This window comes from Lagenorhynchus albirostris, chromosome 13 (genome assembly GCF_949774975.1).
Source record: "Lagenorhynchus albirostris chromosome 13, mLagAlb1.1, whole genome shotgun sequence".
Classification (NCBI taxonomy): Eukaryota; Metazoa; Chordata; class Mammalia; order Artiodactyla; family Delphinidae; genus Lagenorhynchus; species Lagenorhynchus albirostris.
The window spans coordinates 42,467,689-42,487,304 of record NC_083107.1 but is presented as its reverse complement, the minus strand read 5'-3'; the positions used below and the strand labels follow the sequence as shown (position 1 = coordinate 42,487,304).

Sequence of the window (19,616 nt, the reverse complement as noted above, 5' to 3'; positions counted from 1 at the left end):
AGATCTTTCAGAAGAAACTCTGCAAGCCAGAAGGGAGTGGCAGGACATATTTAAAGTGATGAAAGGGAAAAAACTACAACCAAGATTACTCTACCCAGCAAGGATCTCACTCAGATTCAACGGAGAAATTAAAACCTTTACAGACAAGCAAAAGCTAAGAGAATTCAGCACCAACAAACCAGGTTTACAACAAATGCTAAAGGAACTTCTCTAGGCAGGAAATACAAGAGAAGGAAAAGACTTACAATAACAAACCCCAAACAATTAAGAAAATGGTAATAGGAACATACATATCGATAACTACCTTAAATATAAATGGATTAAATGCTCCAACCAAAAGTCATAGACTGGCTGAATGGATACAAAAACAAGACCCATACATATGCTGTCAACAAGAGACACATTTCAGACCTAGGGACACATACAGACTGAAAATGAGGGGATGGAAAAAGATTCCATGCAAATGGAAATCAAAACAAAGCTGGAGTAGCAATACTCATATCAGATAAAATAGACTTTAAAACAAAGACTATTACAAGGACAAAGAAGGACACTACATAATGATCAAGTGATCAATTCAAAAAGATATAACAATTGTAAATATTTATGCACCCAACATAGGAGCTCCTCAATACATAAGGCAAATGCTAACAGCCATAAAAGGGGAAACAGTAACACAATCAGAGTAGGGGACATTAACACCCCACTTTCACCAATGGACAGATCATCCAAAATGAAAATAAGTAAGGAAACACAAGCTTTACATGATACATTAAAGAAGATGGACTTAATTGATATTTATAGGACATTTCATCCAAAAACAACAGAATACACCTTCTTCTAAAGTGTTCATGGAACATTCTCCAGAATAGATCATATCTTGGGTCACAAATCAAACCTTGGTAAATTTAAGAAAATTGAAATTGTATCAAGTATATTTTCTGACTACAATGCTATGAGACTAGATATCAATTACAGGAAAAATCTGTAAAAAATACAAACACATGGAGGCTAAACAATACACTCCTAAATAACCAAGTGATCACTGAAGAAATCAAAGAGGAAATCAAAAAATACCTAGAAACAAATGACAATGAAAACACGATGACTCAAAACCTATGGGATGCAGTAAAAGCAGTTCTAAGACGGAAGTTTATAGCAATACAAGCCTACCTCAAGAAACAAGAAAAATCTCAAATAAACAACCTAACCTGACACCTAAAGCAATTAGAGAAAGAAGAACAAAAAAAACCCAAAGTTAGCAGAAGGAAAGAAATGATAAAGATCAGATCAGAAATAAATGAAAAAGAAATGAAGGAAACAATAGCAAAGATCAGTAAAACTAAAAGCTTGTTCTTTGAGAAGATAAACAAAATTGATAAACCATTAGCCAGACTCATCGAGAAAAAAAGAAGAGTCAAATCAATAGAATTAGAAATGAAAAAGGAGAAGTTACAACTGACACTGCAGAAATACAAAGGATCATGAGAGATTACTACAAGCAACTATATGCCAATAAAATGGACAACCTGGGAGAAATGGATAAATTCTTAGAAAAGCACAACCTTCTGAGACTGAACCAGGAAGACATAGAAAGTATAAACAGACCAATCACAAGCACTGAAACTGAGACTGTGATTAAAAATCTTCCAACAAACAAAAGCCCAGGACCAGATGGCTTCACAGGCGAATTCTATCAAACATTTAGAGAAGCGCTAACACCTATCCGTCTCAAACTCTTCGAAAAAATTGCAGAGAGAGGAACACTCCCAAAGTCATTCTACAAGGCCACCATCACCCTGATACCAAAACCAGACAAAGATGCCACAAAGAAAGAAAACTACAGGCCAATATCACTGATGAATATAGATGCAACAATCCTCAACAAAATACTAGCAAACAGAATCCAAGAGCATATTAAAAGGATCATACACCATTATCAAGTGGGGTTTATCACTGGAATGCAAGGATTCTTCAATATATGCAAATCAATCAATGTGATAAACCATATTAACAAATCAAAGGATAAAAACCATATGATCATCTCAATAGATGCATAAAAAGCTTTCAACAAAATTCAACACCCATTGTTGATAAAAACTCTCCAGAATGTACACATAGAGGGAACTTACCTCAACATAATAAAGGCCATATATGACAAACCCACAGCCAACATCGTTCTTAATGGTGAAAAACTGAAACCATTTCCTCTAAGATCAGGAACAAGACAAGGTTGTCCACTCTCACGACTATTATTCAACATAGTTTTGGAAGTTTTAGCCACAGCAATCAGAGAAGAAAAAGACATAAAAGGAATCCAAATCAGAAAAGAAGAAGTAAAACTGTCACTGTTTGCAGATGACATGATACTATACACAGAGAATCCTAAAGATGCTATCAGAAAACTACTAGAGCTAATCAATAAATTTGGTAAAGTAGCAGGACACAAAATTAATGCACAGAAATTGCTTGCATTCCTACACACTAATGATGAAAAACCTGAAAGGGAAATTAAGGAAACACTCCCATTTACCATTGCAACAAAAAGAATAAAACACCTAGGAATAAACCAACCTAAGGAGACAAAAGACCTGTATCAGAGAACTATAAGACACTGATACAAGAAATTAAAGATGATACAAACAGATGGAGAGATATACCATGTTCTTGGATAGGAAGAATCAACATTGTGAGAATAACTATACTATCCAAAGCAATGAACAGATTCAATGCAATCCCTATCAAACTACCAATGGCATTTTTCACTGAACTAGAACAAATAATTTCACAATTTGTATGGAAACACAAAAGACCCTGAATAGCCAAAGTAATCTTGAGAAAGAAGAACGGAGCTGGAGGAATCAGGCTCCCTGACTTCAGAGTATACTACAAAGCTACAGTAATCAAGACAGTATGGTACTGGCACAAAAACAGAAACATGGATCAATGGAACAGGATAGAAAGCCCAAAGATAAACCCACATACATATGGTCACCTTATCTTTGATAAAGGAGGCAAGAGTATACAATGGAGAAAAGACAGCCTCTTCAATAATTGGTGCTGGAAAACTGGACAGCTACAAGTAGACGAATGAAATGAGAACACTCCCTAACACCATACACAAAAATAAACTCAGAATGGATTAAAGACCTAAATGTAAGGCCAGACACTATACAACTCTTAGAGGAAAACATAGGCAGAACACTCTATTACATATATCATAGCAAGATCCTTTTTGACCCACCTCCTAGAGAAATGGAAATAAAAACGAAAATAAACAAATCGGACCTAATGAAACTTAAAAGCCCTTGTACAGCAAACGAAACCATAAACAAGACGAAAAGACAATCCTCAGAATGGGAGAAAATATTTGCAAACGAAGCAAGTGACAAAGGATTAATCTCCAAAATTTACAAGCAGCTCACACAGCTCATTATCAAAGAAACAAACAACACAATCCAAAAATGGGCAGAAGACTTAAATAGGCATTTCTCCAAAGAAGATGTACAGATTGCTAACAAACGCATTAAAGGATGCTCAACATCACTAATCATTAGAGAAATGCAAATCAAAACTGCAGTGAGGTATCACTTCACACCAGTTAGAATGGCCATCATCAAAAAATCTACAAACAATAAATGCTGGAGAGGGTGTGGAGAAAAGTTAACCCTCTTGCACTGTTGGTGGGAATGTAAATTGATACAGCCACTATGGAGAACAGCATGGAGGTTCCTTAAAAAATTAAAAATAGAACTGCCATATGATCCAGCAATCCCACTACTGGGCATATACTCTGAGAAAACCATAATTCAAAAAGAGTCATGTACCACAATGTTCATTGCAGCTCTGTTTAGAATAGCCAGGGCATGGAAGCAACCTAAGAGTTCATTGACAGATGAATGGATACAGAAGATGTGTACATATATAAAATGGAATATTACTCAGCCATAAAAAGAAACGAAATTGAGTTATTTGTAGTGAGGTGGATGGACCTAGAGTCTGTCACACAGAGTGAAGTAAGTCAGAAAGAGAAAAGCAAATACCGTATGCTAACACATATATATGGAATCTAAAAAAAAAAAAAAGGTTCTGAAGAACGTAGGGGCAGGACAGGAATAAACACGCAGACGTAGAGAATGGACTTGAGGATACGGGGAGGGGGAAGGGTAAGTTGGGACGAAGTGAGAGAGTGGCATGGACATATATACACTACCAAATGTAAGATAGATAGCTAGTGGGAAGCAGCTGCACGGCACAGGGAGATCAGCTCGGTGCTTTGTGTCCACCTAGAGGGGTGGGATAGGGAGGGTGGGAGGGAGACGCAAGAGGGAGGAGATATGGGGATATATGTATATGTGTAGCTGATTCACTTTGTTATAAAGCAGAAACTAATACACCATTGTAAAGCAATAATACTTCAATAAAGATGTTAAAAAAAAGGTGGTGTGTCTACACATCTAGTACAGTTTGAACACATATTAACTGAATGCATTGATGCATGAATTGATGAAAAAGTGACTGAAAATTGAATAAATGAATGTGTGAATGGTACAGATTTCAGGGTATACATGGAAAACTATATCCTAAATTAATACAAACAATTTGGAGTCTACTGAGGATAAGATTGGTAGAATTCTTAAAAGCCAAGGCTCTTGATACTTAAATTATCCTTTAATGTCTACAGGGCAAAAAAGTAGTGGGTCTAGCAAGAATAGCCAGAAATGGGCTCTTTTAGTTCCACAGGACTCTGTTGAGTCCTGTGTGTTTAGGGATTTAAGACCAGCTTGAAGTTATGGTGACAGCCTGTCCACACAATGTCCCCCTTTCCTTCTATCCAAGGAGGGATCATGACCTCATTCTCAGGGAAGTGGACTCTCCTCCAAAGCATTTGAGGACCACTTCTTTTACAGATTAAATGAAATGCAAAATGGGTCCAGGGCAAAATAAGTCTTACTAATAGAGCATGCATGATTCCTGGGGGGAAAAGTCATTGCTAAGTTGTATATGTATTTTATTTTCTGAACCTTTGAAAAGATCAACTCTGGTTTCAGTTTAATTTTTTTTTTTTCAAAAGAAACCTACATGGCCACTGCTTCAAATTTGTTCCAGATGGATTTAGTCATAGAATGATTGATTATCCACTCAGTTGCGAGCTATGTGGTTAAGCTCAGAAATCTACAACAAACTGATCTGGAGCTGTGTTTCACGGTAAGTGGCAGAAAGGATAATCCTTAAACTGTCATTTTAGAGTCAGTGATGAGGAAAGAGGAATTTAGTGAGGCTACTTATGTCAAGAGACTGTACTAGTAAATGGATGGCTGAATATGAGGGAATCTTATGAGCATAATGCTTTTTTTTCCTCCTCTGTACATCATGGTAAAGGGAACCAGATCTGACCGGGAGCCCCCCGAGGGCTTCCCCAACTCTCACTGCCTGCTTCATGAATTAGCCCAGCCTCCCGGGGATGCTCCAGGCCCGAGGTCAGAGGCTGGCTTCTACCTGGCTGCTGAGGCACCCATTTATCCTACTACCCACTCAATAGGCCCACAGAGGTTTTTATTATTGGCATCAGAGACACCTGAGAAAATCTGGAAGCTAATTCTGGGGGAGAGTGAACCTAGGAGAAAATGTACTGTTCTCTATACAGAGCTGTATTATGTACTTTAAAAAGCAATTTAAATTTGGTCCGTTCCCATTTTCTTTAAGGAAAAAAAAAACCCTTTGCTTTGGATTTTGGTTATTCTTTTTAACAGCTGCATTAGCCTTTTCTCTATTCTTTCCCTCTGGTTAAGTCACAATCGGGCCATCAGAATATTCTTTTGGGGAGATTGGATGTGGCTGGTGGCGCTCCCTACATGTCACCATCTGTTTTTATTAGTTGTTCAATTTCTTGGTTTCCACCCTCACGGTGATTTTCTACTTTTGCTCATATATCCTTTCTCTTTTCCCTTTCCCTTAGAGTGCTATTCTACTTCATTACTGCCTCCTTGTCAAAAAACAAATCACTATTCTGCCCCTTATCATGATAACTGCTCCTCAGAACTGATGAAAATTCATGTTGGACTTTATGGCCTCTGAAATTTTAGGTCTTACACAACTTATTTATTGTAACCTTAGGTTATATTTAGCACGTCTCCCTGTAGAATTTTGAGGCAAAAGATGTAAACATATTTAAACACAAAAATGATGACTAGGAAGCAGGCTTTTGAATAGGCTGTAGGAAGAAAAATGTGACTGAAACAGAACAGAGATTTCTATGAGAGAGATGGAGAACATTTTCCATGATTCCCTAACAAACACACAAATATTACAGATGTCTAGGACAAAAGTTCACGTTGAGGCAAGAACAGTGTTTATTAAATTTCTTTTATATAACAGGCATGTGGATACATGCTAATCTGCAAAAATAAAGGGAGTTTTTGTGTTTGCTCATAAAGTTTTTGTTCCATGGATATTGTTTATTTGTAGAGTGGAGTAAAGCAGGATTTTAACTAAAAAGTCTGAAAATCAGAGTATATATTCGTAATTATTTATGAGTGGTTTTGGAGAGGATTGATAGCATTTTAGAAGTTCCATATCCATGAAGAAGAGAAGGGTACATTCATTCAAAACGAGCTGTTAGAAGCTGTGAGGTTCTTCTTTCGAACAGTACTTTGCCTGTTTCAACCACACCCATCAGGATACGTATCTGAGTGAGTCATCCAGGCTCCTGCACCGCTGGGGAGGTGGGTGCATTTTGCTTTTTAACTCATATTTTGCTTTTGAAACCATTTAAAATTCTAGATTTAACTCTAAAGTTTTGGATGGAATCATTTCAGGGAGAATTTAATTACAGATTGTGGTAGGCAGCTTCTGACATGGCTTGCAATGATCCCAGACTCCTGGCATTCACACCCTTGACTGTGGGCTGGATTTAGTAGCTTGTTTCTAATGAACAAAATATGGCAAAAGTGATAGACTGTCACTTCAGTGATTGAGTTACAGAAGACTGTGACTTCAGTCTTATTAGCACTCACTTTCTTGCTGGCACTTTCTCCTGCCCTTTCCCTTGCTGACTCTGACGAAGAAGGCTGCTGTGCTGTGAGGTGCTCTAGGGAGAGGTATATGTGGCTAGGAGCCATGGAGGAAGAACTCATGAGAAATGCCGGCAGGAAGTGAATCCTGCCAACAACCACTAGTTGAGTGAGCTCGGAAGGGGATTCTTCCCAGTCAAGCCTTGAGACAACTGCAGATTGTGAAAGACCCAAAGCCTGAGGACCCAACTAAGCCGTACTTTGATTCAGACCCAGAGAAGCTGTGAAATAATAAATGTTTGTTGTTTTAGGCTGCTGCATTTTAGGACAATTTGTCACGTGGCAACAGATAACTCATAGGCTTCCTTATGCTTTTTGTGTAACGGATAATAATGCATGAGCTCAGGAAAGACTGATTGCTTTGGTTGTAAGCCTGGTTTGAATCTGAGGCTGAAAAACATCCTGAAATATGAAATGAACAAACCTGTAGACTTTAAACAGGCTGTTCTTTGCTAAAAGGTATTCATGTCCCCCAGTGAAGGCAGAAAATCTTAATTCAAAATTCAGAAAATAATAAAGAACCCGTAATATTTAATGTTGTCACCTTTATGTTTTAAATGAGTTTATAGTAATACATGCAAAAAGTATATTTACTCTGCGCCAAAAAACAAAAAACGAAAAAAAAACAAAACCAAAAAAACAACTCCTTTCCAAGCTAGGATTGAAATGGAGTCCTTGGCTGTGGCATGAACCATAATAATTACCCATGTCCATGCCTCGGCGGGGAAGACTGCAGTGATCTAGTTTTTAAAGCTTCAGTGATTTGGTCCAGACTTTTAGCAAACAACCAGCACTAGGTGTGAACTGTTTTGTCAATAAAGCTTCAAGACATTAGAACTGTCTGGTTTTTTGTTTCTGAGTCATTAATGCTATTATAATCACAGAATACATCTGCATTCTTCTCAGGGCAGATTTTAACTTGCTCTGGTATGTTTTCCTGATAAAAATGCCATTTGAAAGTCAAAGAAGAGTTCCTATCAATAGAAATAGTTTAAATGCCATGCACGTATCAGTCAAGAACCATATAGCGACCACACTTCCAAGGCTTGTAGCCTAGACAAAGTGCACTCTCTCTACCTCTCTTTTTCTCTTTCTCATTCTTTAAAATTATTTTGAATGAGAGCTGGAAGGGACAACTCTTAATTTTGACAGCTGAGGCCCAGAGAGGTTAACTGGTTTAATACAGTCAGAGTCACTTAGGGGAAGATTCAGATGGGAACCTTTTTCTCTTGCTGAGTTTCATGGAGTTTCTGCCACTTTTTGCTGCCAAAGACTACTTTCTGGATCCCCCTGAGCATTCAAGCATAAAAACATTCCACTACAGGAGAAAATTCTATTAATTAATAAGGGAAATATCTGTGCATTACAGCTGTAACTGTTACAATGGAATTTATATTGGAGAAACTGAGTGTCTAATCAGAGGAGAAGAATATCTTTTTGAAAAAAAAAAGAAAAAACCTACCACATGCAGATCTAATTCTATCCAAAGTATACCACACTGCTAACTGCAGAAAATAGAGAATGAAGAATCACTAGACATATCAGCTTCTTGGTGGGCAGCACAAATTATCAGCTACTGGAAGATAGGCTCTGAATATACCAACAGAATCTGGGAGCTTGTTAGAAATGTGAACCTTGGGTCTCACCCAACACCTACTGAATCAGAATCTTCATTTTAATAGGATCCCCAAGGAATTCACATGTTCAGTAAAGTTTGAGAATCATTGGTCTATCACACATAGCATATAGAAGATCCTCAAAAACATATTAGAGAATGGAATCCCAAATTTAAAGAATCCCTCAGACAATTTTATAAAAACAGAAATATTGATTTATTCAGGTGTCACCTTTTCTTTTTTTCTTCATCAGTCCTTTGAGGAAAATATGTACTTATACACATATACACAGGTAGAAAATGGTCACTGTAATACTATTTTACAAGATACTTCAGCAGAACCTATTTTTGATTAGAATAGTCTTATGCTTGCTCATGTCCTCTACTCTCCTATCTTACTCTCTTTTTCTCTCTCTTCCAGTTCCATTCTACATCTCTTTTTCTGCCTCTCATTCCTCTTACAACTGCTATTGTCTCCCAGAGTAAGAGGAGGTCCCTGGAAGAGAAGGATATAGCTCAACTGTTTGCTCTGTTTTGCTTTTTTTCTCCATAAATGTATGAATACATTCCTGGCCTCTACCCTCACAGGTGTTCACTGCATTTTTGCTTTTTCCTTAGATGATTGATTTTCATACTGAGTGGTGTGTGGTGATGGTAGATGGTGTTGGGGGTAAAGTATCACTGTTACTTGAGTCACTCAGCAGAAGAGCCAGGGAAATTCTCATAACTGGCTTCACTGTTTCATCTTAAGAATATGTGGTATATATATATAGTTACCCCTCTTATCTTTGGTTTCGCTTTCTGAAGTTTCAGTTACCCACATGGTCAACCATGGTCTAAAAATATTATATGAAAAATTCCAGAAATAATTCATATGTTTTAGATTGCCTGCTATTCTGAATAGTGTGGTGAAATACCTTGCCATCCCACTCCATCCTGCCGATGACATGAATCATCCCTTTGTCTAGCATAGCCTGCCCATCAACCGATTAGTAGCATCTTGCTTATCAGATCCACTGTTTTGGATATCGCAGTGCTTGTGTTCAAGTAACCCTTACTTCACTTAATACTGGTCTCAAAGCTCAAGAGTAGTGATGCTGGCAACTAGGGTATGCTACAGGGAAACCGTAAAGTGCTTCCTTTAAGTGAAAAGGTGGAAGTTCTCGACTTAATAAGGAAAGAAAAACATTTTGTATGCTGAGGTTGCTAAGATCTACGGTAAGAATGAATCTTCTAAATGTGAAATTGTGAAAAAAGGAAAAAGAAATTCATGCTAGTTTTGCTGCCAAACTCAAACTGTAAAAGTTATGGCCAGTGCATGATAAGTGCTTAGTTAAGATGGAAAAGGCATTAAATTTGTACAATAAGATATTTTGAGAGAGAGAGAGACCACATTCATATAACTTTTATTACAGTATATTGTTATAATTGTTCTATTTCATTATTAGATACTGTTGTTAATCTCTCACTGTGCCTAACTTATAAATTAAACTTTATCATAGGTATGTATGTATTGGAAAAAAATTGTATATATAGAGTTTGGTACTATCCATGGTTTCAGGCATCTGCTGGGGGTCTTGGAACATATCTCTCAAGGATAAGTGGGGACACTGTATTTAAAATCGATCAATGGGCAAGCAATACTTAAGTCATGAATTTTTAGCTACAGTAGTTACCCAGTTATGATCTCTGTAGTTAACTGTAACAGAGAAGAGAAAGTATTTCTTCTCCTTTAAGGGAAAGTGGTGTTTTCTTTTTTGCTGAGTAATAGAGTTGACATAACACTGATGTGTCATCTACTAGAATAATTTTAAGATGTAGCTCTCCAAATCAACTACAGAGGCTTGGTCTGACTTTGAATCTGCACCTGATTCTTCTTTTCCTAATTTGAGATTTATACTGAGGAATAGGCAGGCCAGTTGCTTGCAGTTACTTTTACCCCTTGTCAGGACCTCTATTTGATTTTTTAAGCTCTTGAGAAAATTCAAAACATCATTCATATTTAATCAAATAATTCATGCAGTCTTCCTTATTGATGTTGTTCTTATTCTCCCTTGTCATTATAAACTGTTCCCTTTAATACAAGACCAGAAACTGTGTATTTTACCAAGAAAAATACATACATTTTGTTATGGATTCATAATGCTTTGGGGAGTGTGTAATTGTGCCTAATCCTGACTTTGATATTATAACCAGCTTTTCTAATAATTCTTTAAAACTCTGTTAGAACCCTAATACTGTTTGTGGCCAGGTTTTTACAATGACAACTAAATAGCCCAAGCTCTTTTTCTAATACAGTGATATTCTATTTGGGGTATTAACCATCAGTGATAGCTTGGTTTATTGGAAACTATTGCTCTGGCATGCTTAAACAATCCATTTTTCTGTTTAAATTGAAAAAATCAGAGAAGATTGTTTAGTTTACTTACAGTTGGACTCTAATTTACAATGGCTTTGCTATTAAACATTTTTTAAAATGAACTAGTCACCAAATAATCTTTCCTGTTTTTTCAGAACTATCATTAGCTGTATAAATTGCACCACAATTAAACTTCCTTCTTTTATTTAGCTTCTTTTTATCATTAGCTTTTCCCCCCTGCCCAATTACTAAAGAAAGGAGGTCTTGGAATTGAAGTTGAGAACGAAGCCCAGCATCTTTACCAGCTTGTGTGGAAGGACATTTTTCTCTGGCTACCTTCCTCCCTGGATTAGGGCTCTTCTGATGCACCAAGTCGTGAACTAGTTTTACAAAAAGGGCCCACAGCTTTTACTGGGAAGTTTAATTAATCATGAATAACTGGAATTTTCTGCCTTGTTTGTTGAGTGACGTTTTATTCTTGGCTACATACTGACTATATAATTTGCCAAAGTCTGAGCAATAAAAGAGCATGGGCATTCAATGTCAGTCCCCGATAAGTTATTTTCTAATCCACTCTATGATGGTCTATCTAAAAACTTTATTTTGTTAAAAATTCAGTTGCCCAAGAACACAAAGGTAGGTCAGGATGGAATCCAGGTAAATCTCTAAGAAAGATTAGTCAAGACATGGTCAGGATGTTGCTGAAGTGTAAGGCAACAGAGTGTTAGAGGTTACACCTTAACACTTTTATTTCTTTGTTGACTCTTTCTATATTCCATCCAATAATGTCTTTATTGATAAATCATGTAGTAGCTGTCCAAGGTGCCCTTTCCCTTGTGATAGGTAAACACATGAATTTAGAAAGCAGTTCCCAGTGTTGATTTTACGAGAATAATAAGAGGAGGAACTGTGTTCCAAATCATTTTAGAAGCATTATCAGCTTTGATCAGTTTAATTTCTGTACATGTTACTTTCCTACCAAAAAATGGTGCATTGTTACATGTTTGTGCACATGCATGTATATGGGCATGAACTTGAGTGGGTATGTGTATGTGTGCATGTGTGTGAGTGTAAATAGCTGGAATAAACTAAATCTAGGAAAGAAAGGGGGTATTTAGGCTGTGTGGGCAGGTTTTTTTTGGAATGTCCTTTTGGAATGTCCTTTCCTTTTTTAGACAAGATATCTTCTGATATCACAAACTGCTCAGGACAGAACATGGATAAGGAGGGAAAACCATCTTACATAACAGTATCTCTTTAGGCCTCAAATGATGAAAAACAGTGATTAGGAAAAAAGCTTACTGGTGGGTTTCGAATGATGCCAAATACCTCAATCACTCATATATTTTAGGAGAATTATTAAAGTTGAACTAATTCTCTAAGAAGCTTCCTCAAATAAACAACAAATTTGAAGGATTCAACAACAGACTCTGAAAAACAGACTTATACTGCTCTTCATAATTTTGGTATATTTAAACATATTGAGATACTTAGGTTTTTTAGTGAATAGTGAAAAAGTCAGCAACAATTTAATGACATACTCATTTTGTGAATGTATGTATGAGAGGAGGGCTTTGCTGCAAAATAGTGAGATCTAACTAATCACTACTGAACAAAAATTCTTCCCTAATCCAGGTTGTGATAGACCTGGTCTCCAGGGTGGACACTGAATGGGAACCTCTGAGTTGTTTCCTGTTTTGGATTGTGTTCCACATTTCCACTCAAGGGAGTAGGATTAGATTCTCTGCAGCACACACAGCTGTTTAGAGTGCAAAACTTATTTCACTACAGTCTCTGGAGCTTTTTGAGATTTAACTATTTGCATAAAGGCAGTTGCAATTTCCATCATGATTCTCCCTTTAGCTGGGCACACATAAAGCAATACACACAGCTTTTATGGTTGTCTCTAGTTCCATCGTCTACATCACACTCATATTTCACATACAGTTAAGTACGTAATACAAGCTAGTTATTAGCTCCCAAAGGACCCTCAGTAATCTGTGTTCTTTCCTGGGTCCCTCGGACCCATGGATTTCTTTCTCACTTCTCTAGAAATTCAGTTCTTCCTACCTTGGGACCAGATCAGAACTGTGCTTCTTTAAGTCACCTACAACCAACTAAGTGATTTTCCTGGATTCTACCCTTTAGCATTTTAACAGAATAAATTTAAAAAGAATAGTTTCATTCCTAGCCACAGCAATCAGTCAAGAAAAAGAAATAAAAGATATCCAAATTGGAAGGGAAGAGGTAAAACTGTTACTGTTTGCAGATGACATGATACTCTATATAGAGAACACTGAAGACTCCACACAAAAACTTTTAGAAGTAATATATGAATTCAGCAAGGTAACAGGATACAAGATTAATCTACGTAAATCTGTTGCATTTCTTTACACTAACAATGAAATATCAGAAAGAGAAAGTAAAAAATAATCCAGTTTAAAATCACATAAAAAAATATTTAGGAATAAACTTAACCAAGGAGGTGAAAGACCTATATCCTGAAAACTATATAAAACACTGATAAAGGAAATTGATGATGATTCAAAGAAATGGAAAGATATCCCATGCTCCTGGATTGGAAGAATTAATATTGTTAAAGTGGCCATACTACCCAAAGCAATCTACAGATTTAATGTGATCCCTATCAAAATACTCATGACACTTTTCACAGAACTAGAATAAATAACCCTCAAATGTATATGGAACCACAAAAGATCCAGAATTGCCAAAGCAATTCTGAGGAAAAAGAACAAAGCTGGAAGCATAACCCTCCCAGACTTCAGGCAATACTACAAAGCTACCATAATCAAAACAGCATGGTATTGGCACAAAAACAGACATATGGATCAATGGAACAGAATAGAGAGCCCAGAAATAAACCCACACACCTACAGTCAATTCATCTATGACAAAGGAGGCAAGAATATACAATGGAGAAAAAAACAGTCTTTTCAACAAGTGGTGTGGGGAAAGCTGGATAGTTACATGTAGATCAATGAAATTAGAACACTCCCTTACACTATATACAAAAATAAACTCAAAATGGTTTAAAGACCTAAATATAAGACATGACACCATAAAACTTTTAGAAGAGAACATAGGCAAAACATTCTCTGACATAAATCGTAGCAATATTGTCTTAGATCACTCTCCCAAGGCGATAGAAATAAAAGCAAAAATAAACAAATGGGGACAAATCAAACTTAAAACCTTTTGCACAGCAAAGGAAACCATCAACAAATTAAAAAGACAAGCTACGGGATGGGAGAAAATATTTGCAAACGATGTGACAGGCAAGGGGTTAGTATCCAAAATATATAAACAACTCATTCAGCTCAACATAAAAAACAAACAAACAACCCAATAAAAAATGGGCAGAAGACCTAAACAGACATTTCTCCAAAGAAGACATACAGATGGCCAACAGGCACATGAAAAGATGCTCAACATCACTAATTATTAGAGAAATGAAAATCAGAATCACAATGAGGTATCACCTCACACCGGTCAGAATGGCTATCAAAAAGTCTACAGATAATAAGTGCTGGAGACGGTGTGGAGAAAAGGGAACCCTCCTACACTGTTGGTGGGAATGTAAACTGGTGCAGCCACTATGGAAAACAGTATAGAGGTTCCTTAAAAAACTAAAAGTAGAGGTATCACATGATCCAGCAATCCCACTCCTGAGCATATATCCAGAAAAGACAAAAACTAATTCGAAAAGATGCATGCACCCTAATGTTCATAGCAGCACTACTTACAATAGCCAAGACATGGAAACAATCCAAGTGCACATCAACAGGTGATTGACTTAAGATGATGTGGTATATATATAATGGAATATTATTCAGTCATAAAAAAGAATGAAATATGCCATTTGCAGCAACATGGATGGACCTAGAGAATATGATACTAAGTGAAATAAGTCAGACAGAGAAAGACAAATACTATATGATATCACACGTGGAATCTAAAGAATAATACAAATGAATCTATATACAAAACAGAAACAGACTCACAGACATAGAAAATAAACTTACGGTTACCTAAGGAGAAATGGAGGGAGAGAAGGGATAAATTCAGAGTATGGGATTAACAGATACGAACTACTATATATAAAATAGATAAGCAAAAAGGATTTACTGCATAGCACAGGGAACTATATTCAATAACTTGTAATAACTTATAATGGAAAATAATCTGGAAAAAATATATAACTGAATCACTGCTGTACTCTTGAAAATAACACAATATTATAAGTCAATTTTACTTTAATTAAAACAACTACATAACAACAACTACGAAAAAGATAGTTTCTGGCTTGCAGTCAAGGGAAAAAACCAAGATGGATTGCTCTGATCCCTTCTTCCTTTCTTGCTCTTATTTTATAGAGCTTCACCCAGTGTCTTGATTTTCTTCACAGTATTAGAGAGCTTACATAAATATTTTCCAGCTTTGTGATTATTTCACTTCAAATATCATAAATGTTAACATTTCCCCAACCCAACTGTATTTTCATTATTCACCATGAGATTTCTGAGGAAGGATATATTTGATATAGAGATGCATTCACTGGTTAAATGTCTTGTCAGAAAGTTAAAAGAATTCTAGTATTTCTAATTACTAGTCTTGCTTTAGGAATAACAGCAACTTCTTTATTCACCAATGTTTGTTAAAAACCTAACAATCCACAATATAAAGAATAGACTTCATAGTTCCTTCTTTCAAGTGGCTTAAGCTTAAGATGGGAACTAGATATTTAAGACCTCCATTATTGTTTTTTATCTTCTTTTTTTTACATCTTTTTTGGAGTGTAATTGCTTTACAATGTTGTGTTAGATTCTGCTGTACAATAAGTTGAATCAGCTGTATGTATACATATATCCCCAAATCTCTACCCTCTTGAGCCTCCCTCCCGCCCTCCATTATTAAATAGAAGTTTGATACATATAGAGTTGGGAAATACACCTTATACACATATGGTACATAATTGCTCATTTTCAAGGATGGTTTTAGAAGTCAAGTAAACTTTAAGCCTGAATTCTCTGATGATTAAAAACCATTCATTTATTCAAACACGCACACACAAACACGAAACATTTGCTTTGTGCCTTTTCAATAATAAGTAAAATGGGACACAGTTTGGGAAGATACTGAGACAGGGCTGGAGGAACACATTAGTATTTTGTTGGGGAGAGTTACTGAGGATGGAGTACTAGTCATAGGTGTTTGCTCTGCAGTGCTTCAGCATCACATGTACTATCAAATTTTGTTTTCCTCCACGTACCCCTATCCCTTACCTCATTAGCATTCCTATCAGCAGCACCCTGCTTCTGGGGGACTCTCCTGGGAAACCACTCTTGGGTAGAAGGAACATGGACCCAAAGCTTTTCGCTTTTTCTGCTTGGCTATAAGATGGTTGCTTCCCTAGCTCTTCGGATCTTAATTTCCTCATCAGACCTCTCAACTTCCCCTCATCATTCTCTTCTAAATGTTCCATTCCAGGGAGGAACCAGGCTTTTGTTCTTGACCACATTTCTGGGGACATGTTCTTTTTTCTGTCTAAATGTGGATTTTAATAAATTGTAAGCATACCTGTATCACATATTGGTTTTGCTACTACTTTTGGCAATTCATTATGTACTTCCTGTGATGTCCCGTGTGTTAAATTTCCTGAGCTATGTATTTTGCTTCTTTTATTGTTATTTTATAATTCATGGGTTAATGATGGTCAGTTCCCTGAGGACAATGGCCACTCCTTCCTTCTACTTTTATTCTATCAGAGTGCCTTACAACAGAAAGTGGTTCTTAAAATTTGATTGGATTTTATTGAACATTAACTGAATGGTTTTGCATTCTGTTTGATCAGTTTCACTTGTGATATTGCCTGGTTACCCTTGACTAGTATGGATGTACAATTATTTCAAAGGTAGTTCAAGTTAGTTGAGTTGAGTTAGCCGAATATCTCAAGTTTTTAAGTCATTTTGTACACATTTACATAACATTGATTCATTCTCTATCCCTCCTTTTAATTTGAAAAGGTTATTTGCAATTGACAGCAATAAGCTGTTCATGCTGCTGCCAGTATCCTGGCACTCAGCCTTCCTTTCATGTCATTCCTTCACTTCATCTTTATTAAATGTTTACAAATCATTTAGGTTCAAGCTACAAGCCTGCAATTGTGGCTAAATGCTTGCAATGACAGCTGTTTTCTTCTGCCAATATTTGAATGCAGTTTTCTTGATCAGTTTTATTTTTGAGTGTGCAATTTGCAGTTACCTCCTGGAAAAAGAAGCATGGTAATGAATTTCAGATGTGGCATGAATTACTTATTTGTACCTTCGTGCAAAATCAAACACATTTGGGGCAAATTTTGTTTACTCTTTGGTTTCAAAGAATAAAATTGTGCCAATAATTCAACAAGTGCAAAGGCAATCCTTACAAATGGGGCAATTTGTTGATTTCAGAGACTATAGTTTGAAATTTTCTGCTGGAGAAAGAAATAATGAGTCAGTACCAGTGCACATTCCTGAAGTTACCCAGGCTTGCAATTCTAGTCTAATCTGCTTCTTTTTGCTTCTATGGGGAGAGGAAAGTTCATTCTACAGATTGTGTTAACTAGTTTTAACAAGAGTCTTCTTGTCTTTGATGGGAAGTAAATCTGTGATAAAGTTTAAATTGAACAGAAGATACTTATGTGAATACTCTTCTAATATTTGATGATATTCACAGAATCTAAAGGAGATGTCAGCTGTGCATCAGATATTGAAAGGATCTCCTATCACTTTGGTAACCAAAACACACTTTAAGGCCAAAATCAGAGTCAACCTCCTCCTCTTTCAGAACTCTACATGAACTGAACCTCCAAACAACAATATTTGTGCCTTGAGTATAAGGGGGATGCCTATAGAAGGTAGGGGTATCACAGCACCAATCCTTACTATAGCCAAAACATAACTGCAAGTTTCACTTACTGACAATTTAAGGGCAGTTACAGCATTTTACACTTGCAGGTTTTATAGACAGGTGCAAGATCTCTTGTTTTCTGGTTAAAATGTCCCCTTTTCCTCTAGATTGCACATATGTGTCCTTGGTTTGGGGATATAGTCCTAACCAGGACTCACGGCCAATAATATTTAGGGATCAGAGCACTGGTGATGACAACAAGATAGGTGAGAGAAATGAAATGGAAATATTATTCTGTCCTATAAGTAGAATGTATATTTTTACATGTTTTCTCTTCATTACTTCCCATATCCCACGTAAAGTATTCTGACCTTGCCCTCTCGTTTTTATAACTGAATGCAGCTTCCTGAAGTTAAGATTAAGTTAGGCCATTGGTTCTCAAACTTCAGCAGGGATCAAAATTATAAAATTATTAAAACACAAATTGCTGAGCCCCATCCCCAGAGTTTCCAATTCAGTAGGTCTGATGGGGCCCACGATTTTGCATTTCTAATAAGTTACAGGATAATGCTAATGTTTCTGATCTGGGGACCACACTTTGAAAATCATTGAGTTAAACAGTTATACAACTTAGTCTTCTGTTGCAGAAGAGTGATCATATTGACCTCTTCCATCCTTCCACCTCAAATAATTGTCACTCAATTTTTATGAAGGAATTTTAAAGAATTTTCTGACTATGCATGAATCAGATATACATATTATCTATAAAATGTATATTAAAAATGAGTCTTAAATTAACTGAAATTTTATGACTACAGTGTTTGGAAAAGTAAATTATGAAACAATGCTAGATTTTTCAGGAGGAAATCAATGCAATTACACTGCATCAGTTTATTTTAAAAGTAATTAAGTTTTCCCTATAAACTCAACTCCTATCCATTTATATGGCCTTAGAGAATTTTCAGATACTCAAAGGTAATTAACAAGTAAACACAATGAACTAGTAGTAAGTTAATACCCATTTTACTTTGTGCTTGAAATATTTCTTTTCTGTTAATATCATAATTTACTCAATTATAGTCTTCCTTTTGCAAAATATCTATTTTCTGAGCTCAAAGCTCTTCGCTGGGCTGTATAATTACATGTAACAAAATTAGGCGTTTCCTCACAAAACTAACAGGAGAAAACAGAGACCCTAATGACATTAGTGAGGATCAGCAAAAGGGTAGTGTTTGAAAGTTGTTTGGTAATGACAATGCCAAGTATGCTAAGCTACTTGATTACACTATAGTTTATAAATCCCCTTTTGGATATGTGATCATTTAAGTTTCAAATGAAAGAAGCCGAAGAGAGACATCCCTAGCATCTGAGAATCTGTACATGTTAGTTCAAGTTTCTCTTTTTTAAAGTAGATGTATAGATAATAACATTTTTCCTTTTCAAAATAGTATTTTAGTTATCCTTATGTTTATAAAGAAACGTGAGGAGGATAATAGATGGTCCCCAAGAGCTTAGAGCTTTTTAACCCTGAGTGTAATTTTTTCATTCCTTTAGGTTTTCCAAAAGGCAACAGTTTTTCCTTTTTAGCTTTTTAGTTGCTCCTGTGTCATAGGTAATAATAATACAAATCAAATAAAATCATTGAAAATACAATTGAAAA

At 36.2% G+C, this 19,616-nt stretch overlaps 1 protein-coding gene and 1 long non-coding RNA gene across 7 annotated transcripts in view; one reads left to right on the top strand and one right to left on the bottom strand.

Moving 5' to 3' along the window:
- Window positions 1-19,616, bottom strand: part of EFEMP1 (EGF containing fibulin extracellular matrix protein 1) — a 68,423-nt gene that overhangs the window by 37,622 nt on the left and 11,185 nt on the right. The window lies entirely within an intron of this gene.
- The window catches only part of LOC132531519 (uncharacterized), a 217,514-nt gene continuing 202,996 nt past the window's right edge, over window positions 5,099-19,616 (top strand). Inside the window, exon 1 of the long non-coding RNA XR_009544120.1 lies at window positions 5,099-5,208. This is a non-coding gene — a long non-coding RNA (uncharacterized LOC132531519). The remainder of the gene's footprint in view (window positions 5,209-19,616) is intronic.